An 18,577-nucleotide genomic window follows, 5' to 3' on the forward strand; every position below is an offset into this window, starting at 1 on the left:
CTTCACCAGTGCAGAAAAGTACAAATGATTAATAGATTTTAGGATAGAGACTGGACGGACGGACTGTGATTTCACTGGCATAGGGAACTCCCAGGTGAGGAAACTCCCTCTACCAATTCAGGTAGCCACTTACAGTCTTAGAGAGTTGTATAGATGAGCTGGGAATGGGGTCACATAGCCTTTGACAGAATGTGTCAGAGGTGGGATTTGAACCTAGATGTTTGGACTTTGAGACCACCTCTCTGTCCAATACAACACCCTGCCTCTGTCCTTTGAACCCTGAAACAACCCTGTGAGGTAGGTACTACAGGGATGGTCATCATCATTTACAGATAAGGAAACTTGTAAGCAAGGTGACTTGCCCAGGGTCACACAGCTGATAAGGGTCAGCGGGACCTTAGAGGTTCCACTACTCGATCGATCCCACTGTGGACGGCTTGGGGATAAGCCTCTCCAGACATGGATGTGGCCCGAGCAGGACAGAGCACGGCAGGGATGTGGGACCTCTCCTAATGTAGTGCAAGACAAGACAAGGCAAAAAGCCCCATGTCAGGGGCTGGGGCTATAAAGACAAAACAATGCCTGCCCTCAAGGAGCTTACACTCTACAACCCAAGATCCCATCAGCCTTTCTGACTGCGTTCTCACCTCTGCTCCCCCATTACTCCATTGTTTAGAATGCTCTCTGCTTCTCAGCCCTTCTCCACATCTCATCCATCCATCCGGCAGGGTCTGGCTGGAGCCTTCTCTGACCCCTCCAGCCCCGGCTAAGGAGCCTCTCTCTCCTCTGAACTCATCTGGTGCTCCCAGCTGACATTAACCTTCTCTGACTGTTCTTTATCATTTATCAGGCCCCTCTCCAGCTAGACTGGAAGCCCCTTGAGGTCAGGATCCAAGCCTAATCTGTTTGTTTTTTTTATTAATTTATTTTGTTTTATCAACAATCAGTTCCATAGCTTCTGAGTTTAAAATTTTTCTCCCCTTTCCTCCCCACCACCCTCCCCAAGACCAAGCCTATTCTTTTAATATCCCCTGTCACATCTAGCATAGATACCAGACTTAAATATTCATTGGTGATCCCACCTGGACACTAACCACCTGTGTGCCCTTGGTCAAGTCTCTTTTCTTCTCTGGGCCTCAGTTTCCTTCTCTGTGAAACGATGAGGAGGGGGTGGAATACATGATTTCTCCCAGCTCTAGAAACGGGGCCCTGTGATTATCATCTTGGGGCTCAACTGCTGGGATGAGCTTGTCTCTGTGTCTGGTCCAGTGCTCATTTGTTAAAACTCAACAAACATTTATTGGGCACCTGCTGCATGTCAGGGAAGCTTCATTCTTTTAACTCCCAGCCCCCAGCGATCTCTCCCGAGGAGGGGCCCTGCAATGACTCAAATCTACGTCGGAGGATAAACAGGTGAAGGACCTGGGCCTGTTTCACCTGGATTACAGAAGAATGGTGTGGATGCAGTTGCTGTCTCCAGCTATCAGAAGGGCTCTTAAGGAGGAGAGGGAATACACTCACCCTGCTTAGCTCCCCAAGGAAGGCCAGAGACTGGCAGGGCCGAATGCCCTCTGCAGCATCTTCTGCTGAAATCCTCCCCTTCCTTCAGGCCCAGTTCAGGTATTTCCTCTTCTCTGAAGCCCACTCCGCAGCCAAAAGTTAGCCCCTCCTCAAGCCTTCCCACACAGGACACTGCCTGGATCTCGCCTTTGCCTTTATCACATCATATCGATACCAACCCCTGTCTGTGTGGATGTCAGATCCTCCCTATTAGAATGTAAGCTCCTCAAGGGCAGGAGCTGCTAAGTTTTTTCAACTTTGTGTTCCCAGAACACATTCAGTCATTTCAGTCATGTCTGACTCTCTGCCACCCCATTTGGGGTTTTCTTGGCAGAGATACTGGCCTCGTTTGCCATTTTCTTCTCCAGCTCATTTGACAGATGAGGAAACTGAGGCAAATCTCTATTTGCAACTTGCCCAGGATCACACAGCTAGTAAGTGTCTGAGGCTGGGTTTGAACTCAGGCAGATGAGTCTTCCTGACTCCCCCCTGCTCAGTGCTCTATCCACTGTCCCACCTATCTGCCCCAGCACACAATATGCACTTAATAGATGCAAACCACCGGATTGGATTTGTGGGGAGGCAGTATGAGGGAAGTCTTTCTAAGCACCAGAACTATCCAGTGGTGGGATAGGCTGCCATGGGAGGGGATCCATTTCCCCATCACTGAAAGTATGCAAGCAGAGGCTATCTCTTGTCTGAGATATGGTAGAAGGCATTGGAGCGCTAAAGTTCCTTCTGCTCTGCGTCTCGGGGACCATCACCAGTCTGCAGTTCTACTGGGAATGAGCTATCCCCGGGGGAGGGGGCTGGTCAACAGGGTGTCCCCATCCAGTCTAGTCATCATTCTCAAAGAGAACATATGGTCTCGTTCTGTGATCGGAAGAAGAGAATCTATAATTTCCATAACAATGAAACAATGATTCACTTGATAATTTGAGTGGATTTTTATTCATTCAAATTTTAGTGATTAGAATGAATATTAATTAAGTGCCTTCTGTGAGCGGGAAACCATGTTACAGTAGGTGCTGCTGGAGGAAGGGGAAATGACAGCTTTTAGAAAAACGCAGTCCCTGCCTTCAAAAAGCTTCCACTCTAAGATGTGGGAAACCCAAGCACCTGTAAGTATAAGACACAACACCCGAGTTTTCCCTGTCCACTAGCCTCCACCTAATGTCCTCCAGTGAAGGGAAGCTCTCTCCCTCTCAAGGTAGCCCATCCCACTTAAGGAGATCGGTCATTATTAGGCAGTTTTTCCTTACGTACATACATTCCAATGGTTGTGTGATTTTATTCACATGGGTAACTCCCTCCATTGGCACAACCATGTGCATCATCCCATCCTGTAGGATTGCTAGCTTTGTGTTTCCACAGCATCACAGAGGGTTTGGGTCCACTCAACATCAGAATGAGCTCTCCCTATCATTTCTCAATCTTGCCAACTCCTTTTCCAACCACTCATATCTTTGACATTCCTCACCCACTGGAAGTAGCCTGGGGTGGTGGGTAGTGCTGGTTTGGCGTCAGGAAGACCTTGGTTCAAATCTGGGCATTGAACCTCTGTGTGTCTGAGGACAATTCTCTCTAGCTTCTCCAGGGAGTCATAATGGAGTTGTGAGCTGCTGGGAGGGAGCTCCCCACCCTGTTGAGACAATCATGGGTTCTTCCTGCATTTTTGTCCCTTATACAACCTCCTGCTCAAGGGTCATCACTGGAAAAATGTAGCCGTCTGCTCAAACCAACATGCAACCAACTCTCTATTGCCCTTTGGACCCTGTAACTTTGACTCCTTAGAAATCACCCCATTCCAAGATTTGTCGCCAAACAACATGGCTGCATTGCATGTCACCAAGCAGCAATGAGAACAGTTGTGTGTGTGCCTGTGTGTTTGTTTAATGGGGTTTTGTATGGTGTGGCACACTACCTGGGTGCTTAATAAATGCTTGTTATTGATTGATAATATTGGTTGATATTGCTGAAGAGTCCTAATAATATTGTGGGACTTGTGCAGTCACAGTATAGTACCATCTGTGAATGGGAGCACTTGGGAGACATGACCATATGATTCTTCTTTTAATTCCTATGTATCCCATATTCACCGTTCTTTATACATATTTGTTTGCATGTTGGCTCTCCCATTAGATCTTAAGCTCCTTGAGGGCAGGAACTGTCTTTTGCCTCTTTGTATCCCCAGAGCTTAGCACAGTGCCTGACACATAGTAGCTGCTTAATAAATGTTTATTGAATTGAATATGTATCCATGTTGTCTCCCTTGGCTAGATTATAAACTCCTAGAGGGCAGGGACTGTCTTTTGCCTCTTTTTTGTATCTCCAGAGCTTAGCACAGTCCCTGGCACATAGTAGGCACTTATGTTTATTGATTGATTCATGTGGAATTTGCATAAAACATACTCCAAGGCAGATACATTCAGCACGCAAGCACCTCTTTGTTTTAAGCTTCACATACTTTTAATAATCCAAGTGTTATTGAACCATCATCTCTGTGGTTGCATTTTTCAAAGTATCTCATCTGACCTCCTCCTACCACTTTCCACCATGGCCGCTCTTGGAATGCTGCGGCTCCATTGAGATTCAGGCCAAGCCTGATTTAGATTTCCTCTTGTTTCCCCTCTTTAAATGAGGCAACGCTGCTTACGATCTTCTTCCGGGTGGAAAGTTTAGAAAGAAATGGTTATTTCCCCATGAAACCTGTAGCCTAGGAGTTATCTATAATATATACATTATCATTATCTCTAATTTAATAAAAGTTGTAACTGTAACGCATAAAACTAGCTACCTCCACTAAGCAGCCTCTGGCTGAACATCTCTGGTGACAGGGAGATCATTACCTTTTAAGAAAGCCAATTCCACATTTGGACATCTCTAATTATTAGGTTATTTTTCCTTAACCAAAGCCTAATTCTGACTTTTCTGCAGCTTGTATTTATCACTACCGGTTCTGCCCTCTGGGACTGACTAATCTTTCTTCTGATGGCTTTTCGATACCTGAAAGCAGAGGTCAAGTCTAGAACCTCCCTTTCTCTAGGCTAGGCATCGTCACATATCTGCTGTGGTTTCTGTAGGAAAAGCCACCCCCCCTCCGTTAAACCAGAGATTGTCTAACTTGCAAATCGTTACGGTCCCAAACCACAAGATTCACCATTTCATGCTACTCTGGGGTTAATTATGTCTACAAGATTGACCTACTGGGCACAGACCTTTTACAGTCACAACTGCACAGAGCCCGTAAGAGGGCTTAAAGGACTCTTTGGGGTCGAGGTGGATTTGTAATCCTACATGCCCATATGTCTTTGACTCAGAAGCTTCTACCTCCTTCTACCTCCAGATGTGGCTACCCCCATCCCTGCAAGCCCCAAAGGTGACTCCATTCTAATTAGGAGTGTTAGTCATTCCCTGGTTATCGATTTCTTTTGCAAAGTTACTTTCCATCCCTTTGGAGTTAAAAGTCTCTCCTGTCCAGAAACGTTATGGTACTTCCACAAAAAAAATTGTTATTCCAAGAAAAAAACTGAGTGTCACTTCTGGGAAAATGAGTCAGCCAGCAAGCATTTAATAAATATTCCTTGTTATAGGTGATGGCTCTCTAGAAGGGGGAAAAGGGGACACAGAGGGAAATTAGGTGATATAAAAATAAAACACAAGCATCTATTAGGTGCCAACTATATGTCAGGCATTGTGCTAAGTACTGGGGATACAAAGAAAGGCTAAAACAGTCCCTTCCTTCAAGGAGCTTATCCTCTAATGGGGAGAAGGGTGACATATCATGTATAAATAGCAAGGTACATACAAGAGATAAGCAGAGTAGATAGAAGGTGAGTGCAGAGGGAAGGAACTAGCAGCTGGAGAGACCAGTAAAGGCAGTAGCAGAAGTTGGAGGGGGGAAGGGGCAGAGTCAGAAGACTTGTGTTCAAATCTTGCCTCTCTGCGTGACTTTGGGCAAATCACTTAAGCTCTCTGGGCTAGGATCCAATGGTCTCTAAAGTGTCTTCCTGCTCCGAATCTGTGATCTTACAATCCTGTGAATGAAGCCTCGAAGAGAGCTAGGAATTCAAAAGGGTAGAGATGAGGAAGGAGAGCATTCAGGAATGGAGGTGGGAGATGGGAGGCATGTCCAAGTAGGGATCAGTAAGTGGGTCGGTTTGTAGAATGTGTGTAGGTGAAAGGTCCGGGGAGAAAGACTGAGCCAGTTCGTGAAGGGCTTTGGAGGTCAAACAGAGGAGTTTGTGGTTTATTTTTTTCTAGAGATAAAAGGAACCACAGAATGTCTAGTTCGGGGAAGACATAAGATCAGACTTGTTCTTTAGGAATTTCAGTGTGACAGCTGTGAGGACCATGGATTGGACTGGGAAAAGACCGGAGTCAGGGAAGTCAATGAGGAGGATATTGCAATAGTCTGGGAGAAAAGACCTGAACTCAATGGAGGGAAGGGGATGGAGTGAGAGAGGTAAAGGTAAAATTGATGAGGCTCGGGGGGGAGGGAGAGGAAGGAATCAAGGATGCCCCAGTTTCAAATCTTGGTGAGAGAAGGCCAGTGGTGTCCTTGACAACAAGCAATAAGTAAATTCGGAGGATTTAAAGGAGGTGATGTTAGATGGCACATTGTTTTGGACACGGTGAGTCTGAGATGCCTATCTGGCATCATCTGAAGAAGGCTGGATGTGTAGACTTGACAGATATTTACATCCACACGATTCTCAAGCCCACCCTAAGAGAGCATGTAGAGAAAGAAGAGGACCCAGGTCACAAAATGGGGCAATCAGGCCATCTTGAAAACCTTTCCCTAACTTGACCCATGGTGAATCCTTTTAACTTTACATTATTCAACTCCCACCCCCCTTGTCCTACTGGTGATCACATCTTGCCAAGCCCCAACCAACCCTGAATACCTTCCACCATTTATATGCTGCTGAAAGGAGTTAGGTAAATCACAAATCCGAGCTGACAAGGTTCACGTTATTTAATCTCAACTAGGTTCTCGCTGTAACAAGGCAGTCTCTTCCTCCCTAGTCAATTAACTCCCTGACTCCCCACAGCAGCCGTTCCAAACTTTCTAATCTCCCCTCCAATAGCATCCTTCCCCACCTCCCAAGCCTCTCATCTCATAATTCCCCAAAGGGAAATTAGCCATTTGCTAAGACCTCCCATTCTCCCAATCTCACGCTATCTGGACATCTTTCCACTGAATCCTCCTTCACTCTGCTCTTGGATGAAGAGGTAGCCCTTCTCTTTGTCAAGGGAACTCCCCTCCCCACACGCACCATTTTCCTCCCATTTTCCCCAGCAAATTGCCCCCATTCTATCTTCTCTTCATTCTCTCTTTCTACTGGATCCTGCCCTGATACCTACAAATACATGCCCATAGCTACCTCATTCTTAAAAACTCTTCATTTGATCCTATGATCCCTACTAGCCAAAGTCCTCAAACTTACTGCTCTTCTGTGGCTAAATTCTTTGAGAAAGCCATGGCGATCAGGGTCTCCATTATGCCTCTTCTTGCTCTAAACCCTTTGCAATTTCGCTTCTGGCCTCATCATTTATTTATTTATTTAGTTTTTTTTTTTTTGCCTTTTTTGGTGAAGCAATTGGGGTTAAGTGACTTGCCAGGGTCACACAGCTAGTTGTGTCAAGTGTCTAAGGCTGAATTTGAACTCAGGTTTCCTGACTCCAAGGCCAGAGCTCTATTCACTGTGCCACCTAGCTGCCTCTGGTCTCATCATTTAACTGAAATTGCTCTCCAAGGTTAACAACGATCTGATCTCTTTTTTCTAAACAGTCATTTCCAATGGCTTTTTCTTAATCTTCATCCTTCCTGACCTTTCTGCAGCCTTTGACCCTGTTGATCAACCTCCCCCACTTCTCCTGGTTTTCCTCCCATCTGTCCAGACTCTTCTCCAGTTTCTTTGTTTGTTTCTTCATCCATGTGATGCCCACTAGCCATGGGTGTCCTTCGAGGCTCTGCTCTGGGCCCTTTTTTGGCCTCTATTTCACTAGGTGATCTCATCATTTCCTATGGCTTCCACGACCATCTCTATGCAAATGGTTTCCAGATCCATATATTCTCCCCCACCTTCTCTCCTGAGCTCTGGTCCTGCACTTTGTGGAATTCTCCAACTAGCTGTCTGAGAGACATCTCAGGTGCAACATGCCCCAAAGAGAACTCATTCTCTTTTCCCCTAAACCCTCCTTTCTTCTTAACTTCCCCATTACTGTCCGGTAATTGCTTACTAGTCTCTCTGCCCTCCAGTCTCTTTCCACTTCGATCCATGCCCCTCTTAGGTGCCAGGGCGATTTTTTTTCTGATCACATCAGGCTAACTCAAAGACCTCCTGTGGTGCAATTATAGACATCTCTGGCATTTGAAGATCTTCACAAGCTGGGTTAGTGGACTTACACCTGCCTCCTCTGTGCACTTTGATCCAGTGACTCTGCACCCCACCCCCCGCCTCCGCTGCCCCTTTCACATGCCATTGTCTCATCTGTGGGTCTTTGCACTGGCTGCCCCCATCGCCCTGCCCAGGATGTTCTGCACCCTCACCTCCCTCTGCCTCTCTGCTTCCCCGACTTTCTTCAAGCTTCAGCTCAAACCCCACCTGTGCTCCCCCAAACCACCTCCGCCTCTCTCCCAAGTGCACCCTTCTATAGAAGGCTTCTCCTATAAACTCCTCGAGGGCAGGTTCTGTTACATAGTTTCTCTTTGTATCATCCTGCACATAGTAGGTGCTTAATAAAACTTGGTTGGTGGATTCCACCAGTTCTCCCTCTCCCCAAAAATGACTAATAGTTTGTATTTCCCGTCCGTGTGAATGCTGCGTCCTGTGCCTCTCTCTGGCAGAATGGAAGCTCACTGTCAGCAGGGGCTGTTTATGGTTCTGTCTGCTTATTCCTAGCGCTTCCTTAGCACATTGCACAGTAAATGGTTCACCAATGCTGGGTGAATTGAACCATGACCTCTGTTTTCTTGGGCTGTGGGGCTCCTCCTCCCCACCCCAGCCGTCAGCAGCACAGAACCCTTGCCAGGACGGGTCCCGAGAGAGCTGGAGGTCTGCGTTGGCCAGCTTTACGAATGGAAAGGAAGCGGAGGGAGAAAAAAGTAGCAGACACACCACGTGAAACAGAAACTTTTTAATAAGGTTAAGTATAGTCCACAAAACCACAAAACCCAGAAGGTGGGATTACACAGAAGGCTTTCAGGTTAGAGCACCATGGCATTCACACGGCACAGACACGTACCGCAGGCTACTGTTCAGAAGAATTCATTCAAGTATGGTCCTAGATCAGAAACCTAAATGAAGACATAAGAAGGAATGAAAGACAAAAGAGGGACAGTGTTGGCTGGCCCTAAGCTCGCACTATGCGCAAGAACAGGGTCCCAAGAGTCCTGGGGCTGCATGCGTTCTCAGGAAGCTGGCGTTCCCCCCATCCCCACCCTGGCGGCTGAAGGGCTGGCCAGGCTTGTCTGGGGCTTTCCTTTACATTACAGACTGACTTGTTTCCTGGTTCCGTCCGCAGTGATGCCCGGGCTTTGCCTGTTTCCAGAGCTCGGGGGAAAGTGCGAGAAAGAGGAAATGGTGTAAGAGCAGATAGGATAGGCACATGATTGATTAAGAAAAAAGGTTCACTTGGGAGTGGGGAGGTCGGCTTAACTTACAAACATGACACGTTTCAAAATTAGTGTGTGGTCCATGGTGAGGTTTTTAAATGGTCTTAAGCAAACAAGATCCCCCAAACGGTATCATTTCTTCTGCAGGTGAACCTAGAAATCAATTGAGAGGGAGGGGCCGGCCCGGGAGGGTGCCCAGAACAGAAGGTCGCTGTGCATAGTAAGGCTAGCTCAGTGACGCCACCCCCTAGGCAGCTGTGTAGCACCTTTCCATTAAAGAGCTAGCTCACCGAGGGAGGGGGCACCTCTCGGGAAACGCTCCCAAGAGGGAGGGGTTGCTTGAGGCACTGAAGGTGGTTGGCCGAGAGGCCCGGGAGTGGTTGTACACAAGGCGCTAGATGCCACATTCTGAGTTAAGCTGCCTCTGTCTCCCTGCTGGGCCCAGGGTCACAGGGTCACAGGACCAAGAGAGGGAAGGGGCCCAGTGATGCCCCAAGCAAGAACACAGCATAGGTTGTGAAGCACATGGCAGGATGGACATCTATGCAGATATCTATCCGTGTACATAGACATATTTTTTGTAGATTTGTTTGTGGAAAAATATCATAAGCAGAATTGTGAAAACATTGTCTGATGGTACAGAGACGATCAGACCAGGCAGAAAACACGTTTAACCAGGGAATGCCAACATGGGTCGTTAACTGAAAATCAAGGCCCATTTTCCAAGGTGGCCCATCCCCCTTTGGGACGAGCAGTGTGAGGGAGAGCGGTTTTTTCCTATGATTTCATATCAATGAGGTCTTGGGTCTAGAGAAATATCAACACGTGATTTTATGGAAAAGAGGCAAATGCCAGGAGGAAACGAGAAGCCCTCATTAGAGAAAGCACGACAAGTTAGCAGAAGGCAAAGAGCAAGAGTCTGGGCCAGCTACGCTTTAGTACTCTTCTTTCTTGTTCTGGTTAAAGTATCACAACGATGGAGCCGCGTCTCCCTTGCAAATCAGGCAGGATCCCGTGCCGTCGTCCCGCAGGGCTCCATAAGCAGATAACAACAAAGCTCCGATCAAAGCATCGCGGTATCTGCAGGAAGAAGGGAAACAGAAGAAGACAACCACCGGTTAGGAAAGACACAAGAGTCTGCACGGCGCCACACGTCAGGAGGTAAGCGTGCCACATGGCGTGGCCTGCATGTCAAAGAGACAACAACAGGGAGGGGACCCAAGCTCGAGCTGCCTTGAGTAGACCCGGGGCCTCCAGGGGCAGGAGGCACTGACCGCGTCGCTCTGCAGTGCACATATGTGACAAGAAGCCACCCACGCTAGCCCGGACAACACATACGTGACGAGAAGAACCAGGTAACTTCTATACTGGGGGTCCATCTGCAAGCATTCTTGCTGACAGGAGTGGGGGACTAAAAAGCGAGGCTGCCCCTGTGCCCGCTTCCCAGCAGGCCAAGCCCTCCCCAAAGCAGCCCTGCCGAAGCGACGCACAGGGCTCTTTCCTCTCTGCCCCACGACCACCCCGAGGCCAGAGCAGAGGGTCCAGAGACAGGGCCAGGTTGGGATGCACAGCAAAGAGGAGGATGCTCACTGACTGACTTGTTCAAAAGCGAAAGGATGCTCCTGAGAACTCGGGCAGGATTCCGCAGTGAGCCTGCCTCAGAGCTGACAGTTCTCCTACTGTGCATTAAAGACAAACAAAACACGATTCCTCATGAAAGCTGCAGGCTGCAGAGAGGAGCCAAAAGGAGAGACAGGCTGATGGGAAACATGCTGACCTAGAAACCCGCCTGGGTGAGAGAATCTGGCAAAGTAGGACAAGCACCCTTGCAATCCGGGGCCTATCAGTGTCTCCCTCTGTCCGAGTTCCCCCAGACTCCTCACATGTGCGCTCCACCATGGCCTGGACTTTGGAAAATGATGCCGGTAAAACCCAAGCTCTGGAAGCCTACCAAGGACCACAGACTGGGCCTGTCCCGCTAAGACGGAGCAGCTCATCGCCACAGTGGCAAAGGGGATGACGGGTTTAGCCGTGAGAACTCAAGAACATCGTTGTCCACCCCAGGGAGGTGCTGGGCGAAGGAAACCACAGATCCCTAGAGTCTGGGCATGCTGGCTGCAGCTTGTCACTCACCCACTGACTCCTTCATTCAGTCAACAAACACCTGCCAAGCCCTGCCTGAGGAGGAGAGGGGTGGTGGGCACAGCCAGGTCGGGGGCCTGTGGCGGGGTGGTGGGCACAGCTGGGCCCAGGGCCCAGAGGTGAAGCACAGTTGTCTGGGATTTAGTGAGACAAAGGGAAATAGTTATAGGCAGTGACAACATAATGAACTCACTGCATTCAATTCTCTCCATATTTAAAAACATTCACTGGGCAGGCGTGTCTTCCTTTTGCCTCAGTCTGGTATGACTGGCACTGAGTTTACAAGATTTTGACACTTAATTTTTAAATTCTTCATCATGAAAGCACACACCCCATGGGATATTGTGTACCAGGAAAGGTCCTTTTTCCAGCTCAGTGGCGCCGTAGTGCCTGGAGTCAGACACTAACTAGCTGTGTGACCCTGGGCAAGTCACTTAACCGCTGCCTGCCTCAGTTTCTTCATCTGTAAAATGGGGAATAATAATAGCCTTTCCTTCTGAAATTGAGGATCGAATGAGATATTTGCAAGGTGCTTAAAACACTATATGAATGCTAGTTATTGTCATTATTTTTATTATCACTACTTTTCAAGTCTATCCTATAGCTCAAAGGTTTTCAACGGGTTTTAGATGAGGAGTCTCCCAGGCCAGTGAAACACATAAATTCTGAATGAAAAATAAGTTTCATTAGTAAAAATCACTTTCCCCATCTTTAGGTCTCCAGTCTTTGTATCGTCTTGCCCATGAGAAGTTTCTCCTTCATAGAAATGGTGAGGAGCTTTTTAAAAATCGGTCTTTCACTCTTCAGCAATGAAACACGTAAACACGGCACAAAACCCATTGCTCAAGGTGGAGAAACCAATTTGGTTTCATGTGGTCAAGGCTGGATGTTTGAATTAGCCAGTTTCTGCTGGCACAGCACCCACATTTGTGAGCAGTCTTTTCACAGAATGAGACCATGTCAAAAACAGTTTGTCCCATTAAGCCCACAAACCACCTCTCCAAAAACCCTGGAGCTAGGAAGCCAAAGGAGACTGGAGAGATGGACCATAGCTGGAGCAGTTATCAGTCATTCACCTCTTTGAGTGAATTAGTTAAGTCACAGGACCAGACTTATGATCTGGAAGGGGCCTTTTAAGTCATCAAGTCTGACCCCCTGATTTTACAGATGCTTAGAGAGGTGAAGCAACTTTGCCCAAGGACATAGTAGTAGCAGGATTTGAACCCAGATGTCATGACTCCAAATCTAGTCCAGTTTCCCATGGACCACAGTCTCCTTTGTGCCTTGGAAAAGAATGAGACCATGAGGTAAAGAGAGAGTTCTGATGATGATAATTTTAATAATCGCATTTCTAGAGCTCTTCATGGTTTGCAAAGCCCTTTACAAACATTATCTAATTTGATCCTCAAAGTAAGTGTAGGAGATAGGTGCTACTATGGTCCCCATTTCACAGATGAGGACACTGAAGCAGACGTGAGGTGATTTGCTCAGGGTCACAAGGTTAGTAAGTGTCTGAGGCCAGTGGCTGGATCTGAACCCGGGTCACCCTAACTTGGGGTTGAGTGCTCTGGCCAGCTGCCGAGATGATGAGGGTGACATTTCAGAGTTGGGAGGAATGCCGCCTACTTTAAGCCTTACTTATCCAGAAATCACCTGTCCAACATTGCCAACCAGTGGTTGCACATGGAGCCTCGACCTATGGGGTGAGGAGCAGGGGTGCGGTTTCTAATGGACCACTGGTACCCAGCTGAGGCAGGGCACCGTTACCACGGAGGACAGAGGCTGACACCCAAGATGAAGAGCTGGAGATGGTCTGAGAAAGCAAACTGCTAATGTAAGAGGTGAGGGGGCTGGCACTGCCCCCAATGCCCAAGGCAGGGGAAGGGAGAGCCTGGCCTTCCTGCCCTTGAACAGGCCCTGGGGAGCAGAGGGAAGAACCCTGGAGCTGGTATCAGAGGGCCTCACCCACGGTGCCTGTCGCTCCTAAGACCAGGGCTTCCTCTCTCTGCTCCTTGGTCTTCTCCTGGCAAAATAACCAACAACCTACAGGGTCCCTTCCAGCCCCGACTCCTGTCTCGGGTCCTCGGAGTGACCCTAGAAATCCATGCCCTCTGAGGCTGCTGCTGCCACCCAGACTCAGTCAACTGAAGGTTCAGGCTGGGGAGCACCGACCCCCCATGATTTCTAATTTTCCAAAGTCTTGTGGGAGAAGCAGGCTGTCTGAAACCACACGGCCCCATTCTCTCGTGCGCCGTGCTGACGGTCACCACAGATGCGTGTAAGGGGCACTTGGGGTCTTCTAAGGGGCTTTCTCGATCCCTTATTTGGCTTGGCCCTCACGATAACCCTGGGAGGGAGATTGGGCAAGACTGGTCCTGTCCATTTGACAGATCAAGAAATGGAGATTCGGAGATTTGAGAACCCTTCCCACATCCCCACAGCTGAATGGAAATGTTGGAGCCTGGTCTAGAACCTGGGTCTTCCTGACTCCCAGTTCAATGTTCCGATGAGAAGGCCAAAGGGGGATGACTCCAAAGGCCTGGGTTCCAGTCCTCTCTCTGCCCTTACTGGTGCTGTGACCTTGGGTAAGCCACGTCAACTCTGGCCTTCATTTCCCTCATCTACACAATGAGCAGGTTGAGCTGGATTACCAGCGATTCTGAAATATCTGAAGGACCATTAGGCAGAAAAGAAACGCCGTGGCTGGTGGTGTTCCAGAAGGCTGGTGCTGGACAGGTACGGGTGGGGCAGGATGGCACAGGGGAGACTGAACTCAAAGGGAGGGAACCCAGTTTCGAATCCCAGCTCTGCTAGTCACTTCCTCTGGGCTTTGGACAAGTGGGGAAAGGTGCAGAAAAGGCTCATACTCAAGGCCTCTGAGGCACCTCTGGTTTGTGCGTTTGCTTGAATAACCTTGCTGGGTGCCTCCGTTTCCCTCTCTGAATATTAGGGGCTTGCAACAGATTGTCTCTCAGGTCCCCCCCTGCTCTCCATGCAGCAGATGGATCTGCCCTTGGCCATCTCTGGGCCTCAGCCGACTTTCCCTCAGCTCTTTGGAGCTCTCAAAGGATCCCTGAATCTGGGCTTCAAACCCCAGCCTGGCCCCTGGTCAGAGGTGGGAGGGGGAGTTTTCCAGATTACTTTCCTGGGGTCTGGGGTTTTTGTTTTGTTTTGGTTTTTGTTTGTTCTCCCTATTTTTGCAAAGGATCTCAGTCCTGAAGGTGGCATTGCCTGAATCCCAAGTGAGAGCCTCAAATTTATCCCTGATTGGGGCCAGAGGTAGGATGAGGGAACCGCCCAGGGCAAGGAACAAACTGTGGCAGCTCGCCCTACTAGTGAGAATTGAAGATTTCTGGGAAGAAGAAACCAAAAGTTGAGCTGGCACTATCTACAGTCATATGAAAAAATGCTCTAAATCACCACTGATTAGAGAAATGCAAATCAAAACAACTCTGAGGTACCAACTCACACCTATCAGATTGGATAACATGACAAAACAGGAAAATGATAAATGTTGGAGAAGATGTGGGAAAATTGGAACACTAATACATTGTTGGTGGAGTTGTGAACTGATCTAACCATTCTGGAGAGCAATCTGAAATTATGCTCAAAGGGCTGTCAAACTCTGCATACCCTTTGACCCAGCGATACCACTTCTAGGTCTGTATCCCAAAGAGACAATACAAATGGGAAAGGGACCCACATGTACAAAAATACTTATAGCAGCTCTTTTCTGGTGGCAAAGAAATGAAAATTGAGATGATGCCCATCACTTGGGGAATGGCTGAACAAACTGTGGTACATGAATGTAATGGAATAACTATCGTGCTATATGAAACGTTGAGCAGTCAGAAAAACCTGGAAAGACTTGCATGGTCTGATGCTGAGTGAAGTGAGCAGAACCAGAAGAACATCATACACAGTAACAGCCACACTGTGCGATGACTAACTTTGATGGACGGATCTCTTCTCAGCAATGCATGGATCTAAGACATCTCCAAAGGTCTCATGATGGAAAATGCTGTCCACGTGCAGAGAAAGAACTATGGAGTCTGAATGCAGATCGAAGCGGACTATTTGCTTTGTCTCTTTTATGGAAGTGAATGTTGAAAACTAAAAATAAATAAATAAATTTATTAATTAAAAAAAAAAAAAGAAGAAGTTGAGCTGGGTCCTTTGATCCAGAGAGCCAAGTCCTGGAAGGGGGAGAAGCCCGAACGTGGGGAAACAGCCCTGGCCCAATCTGAGCACCAGTCCCAGCGTTTCCTCGGGTCCTGACGGCCTCTTTGGCTCCCTGGGCTGCAGCTTCCTCATGGGCAGGATGGGGGCACTGCACTCAATGGCCTTCAAGCTCTCTTCCAACTCGATCTCTAAGATCTCAAGATCACCGAGTCCGACATTCTTTACAAATGAGTAAAATGAATCCTCGAGAGAAGAAGCAACGGGTCTACAGTCACCATGGTAGTGGTGAACAGGAATTTGAAGTCAGGGCCTTGGACTCTACATTTGTGTTCTTTCCACATCCTGCCCGGCATCATGGGCACTGTGCCCACTGCCCAACCCCTCCATTGGATGGTGAGCGCCTTGTTTCATCTTTGTGTGTATTTCTGATACAGCCTGGGGTCCCAGGCAAGAAAAGTGCTCAGCCAATAGCTGCCAAATCAAAGTTCTCACCGTACGGAGATATCACATCCACGGGCACAGTCGCTCTGAAATTCCACTAAGTGGATAAAAGAAGCCTCCCAGCTTCTTTTCATTTCGTTTTGTTTTAATTTAATACTTCATTTTTTCCCAATTACATGTAAAAACAATTTTTTAACATTTGTTTTGAGTTCCAAATTCTTTCCCTCCCTCCCCTTTCCCCTCGTTGAGAAGGCAAGCAATTTGACACAGGTTACACATGTGCAATCGTACAAAACATATTTTCACATTAATCATGTTGTGAAAGAAAACACAGACCGCCCCCCCCAAAAAAAACCCACAAGAAAAATAAAGAAAGTAAAGAAAAAGGCTGGTTCATTCTACATTCAGACTCTATCAGTTCCTTCTCTGGAGGCAGATAGCATTTTTCATCACAAGTCCTCCAGAATTGCTTTGAATCATTGTATTGCTGAGAACAGCTAAGTCATTCACAGTTGATCACTGAACAATGTAGCTGTTACTATATACAATGTTGTCCTGGTTCCAGTCATTTCATTTTGCATCAGTTCATGTAAAGTCTTCCCAGGTTTTTCTGAGAGCATCCTGCTCATCATTTCTTATAGCACAACAATATTCCATCACAATCATATACAACAACTTCTTCAGCCGTTTCCCAATTGATGGACATCCCCTCAATTTCCAATTTTTTGTGCAGATAGTTCCTTTTCCTTTTTTTTTCATGCCTTTGGGATACAGACCTAGTATTGCTGGGTCAAAGGGTATGTATGGTTTTATAGCCTTTTGGGCATAGTTCCAAATTGTTCCACAGAATAGCTGAATTAGTATACAATTTCACCAACAGTGCATTAGTGTCAATTTTCTCACACTCCCTCCAACATTTGTCATTTTCCTTTTCTGTCATATTAGCCAAACTAACAAACGTGAGGTGGCAGCTCAGAGATGTTTTAATTTGTATTTCTCTAATCAATAGTGATTTACAGCATCTATTCATATGATTATAGATAACTTTGATTACTTCATCTGAAAACTGCCTGTTCATATCCTTTGATCATTTATCAATTGAAGAATGGCTCTTATTTTTATATTGACTATGTATTTCCCTCCATCCTAATTTTCTCCATTTAGCCTACCCCTTCTCCTTTCACCATTGATCCTCAAAAGTGTTTTGCTTCTGACTTTTACCTCCCCCAATCTGCCCTCCCTTCTATCAGTAACCCCCCCCCACCCTCCTCTTATCCTCTTACCCTCCTACTTTCTTGTAGGGTAAGATAGACTTCTATACACAACTGAATATGTATGTTATTCCCTCTTTGAGCCAATTCTGATGAGAGTAAGGTTCACATACTTTCCCCCCTCCCCCATCTTCTCCTCCATTGTAAAAACTCTTTCACACCTCTTTCATGTGAGATAATTTACCCCATTCTACACCCCCCCTTTCCCCTTCTCCCAATGCATTGCTCTTTTTCACTCTTTAATTTTTTTTAGATAATCATCCCATCATACTCAACTCACACCCATGCACTCTGTCCTTCTAACTATCCTAATAATGATAAAGTTTTTAGGAGTTATAAGTATCATTTTCTCCACGTAGGAATATAGACAGCTTAACCTTATGAATCCCTTAGGATTTCTCTTTCCTGTTTACTTTTTTTTTTTTTGGGTGAGACAATTGGGGTTAAGTGACTTGCCCAGAGTCACACATCTAATAAGTATCAAGTGTCTGAGGCCAGATTTGAACTCAGGTCCTTCTGATTCTAAGGTTGGAGCTCCATCCACTGCACCACCTAGCTGCCCCTTCCTGTTTACTGTTTTATGCTTCTCTTGAGTCTTGTATTTGAAAATCAACTTTTCTATTCAGCTCTGGTCTTTTCACTAGGAATGCTTGAAAGTCCTCTATTTCATTGAATATTCATGTTTTCCCTTGAAGGATTATACTCAGTTTTGCTAGGTAGGTGATTTTTGATTGTAATCCTTGCTCTTTTGACCTCTAAAATATCATATTCCAAGCCCTCCAATCCTTTAATATAGAAGCTGCTAAATCTTGTGTTATCCTGATTGTGTTTCCACAATACTTGAATTGTTCCTTTCTGGCTGCCTGCAATATTTTCTCCTTGACCTGGGAGCTCTGAAATTTGACTATAATATTCCTAGGAGTTTTCATTTTGGGATTTCTTTCAGGAGGTGATGGGTGGATTCTTTCCATTTCTACTTTTTCCTCTGGTTCTAGAACATCAGAACAGTTTTCCTTGGCGACTTCTTGAAAGATGATGTCTAGGCTCTTTTTTCTGATCATGGCTTTCAGGTAGTCCAATAAGTCTTAAATTATCTCTCCTGGACATATTTTCCGGGTCTGTTACTTTTCTAATGAGATATTTCACATTGTCTTCTATTTTTTTTCATTCTTTTGATTTTGTTTTACTGTTTTTTGACGTCTCAAAATCATTAGCTTCCACTTGCTCAATTCCAATTTTTAAGGAATTATTTTTTTCAGTGAATTTTTTTTACCTCTTTTTCTTTTTGGCCAACTCCGCATTTCAAGGCATTCTTCTCTTCATTGGATTTTAACAACAGAATAGGCCAAATGGTGCATTT

The 18,577-nt window shown here is 46.6% G+C and overlaps 1 protein-coding gene across 4 annotated transcripts in view; it reads right to left on the reverse strand.

The window, feature by feature from the left end:
- Nucleotides 1-8,688: 8,688 nt before the first annotated feature.
- LOC114041127 (septin-2) overlaps nt 8,689-18,577 on the reverse strand; it is a 134,594-nt gene continuing 124,705 nt past the window's right edge. For all 4 annotated transcript variants that reach the window (XM_027859401.1, XM_027859403.1, XM_027859404.1 and 1 more), the window contains one exon: nt 8,689-10,261. The gene's annotated coding sequence lies outside the window, so the exon portion shown is untranslated. The remainder of the gene's footprint in view (nt 10,262-18,577) is intronic.

Source organism: Vombatus ursinus, unplaced genomic scaffold, assembly GCF_900497805.2.
Source record: "Vombatus ursinus unplaced genomic scaffold, bare-nosed wombat genome assembly UNPS02014167.1, whole genome shotgun sequence".
Lineage (NCBI taxonomy): Eukaryota > Metazoa > Chordata > Mammalia > Diprotodontia > Vombatidae > Vombatus > Vombatus ursinus.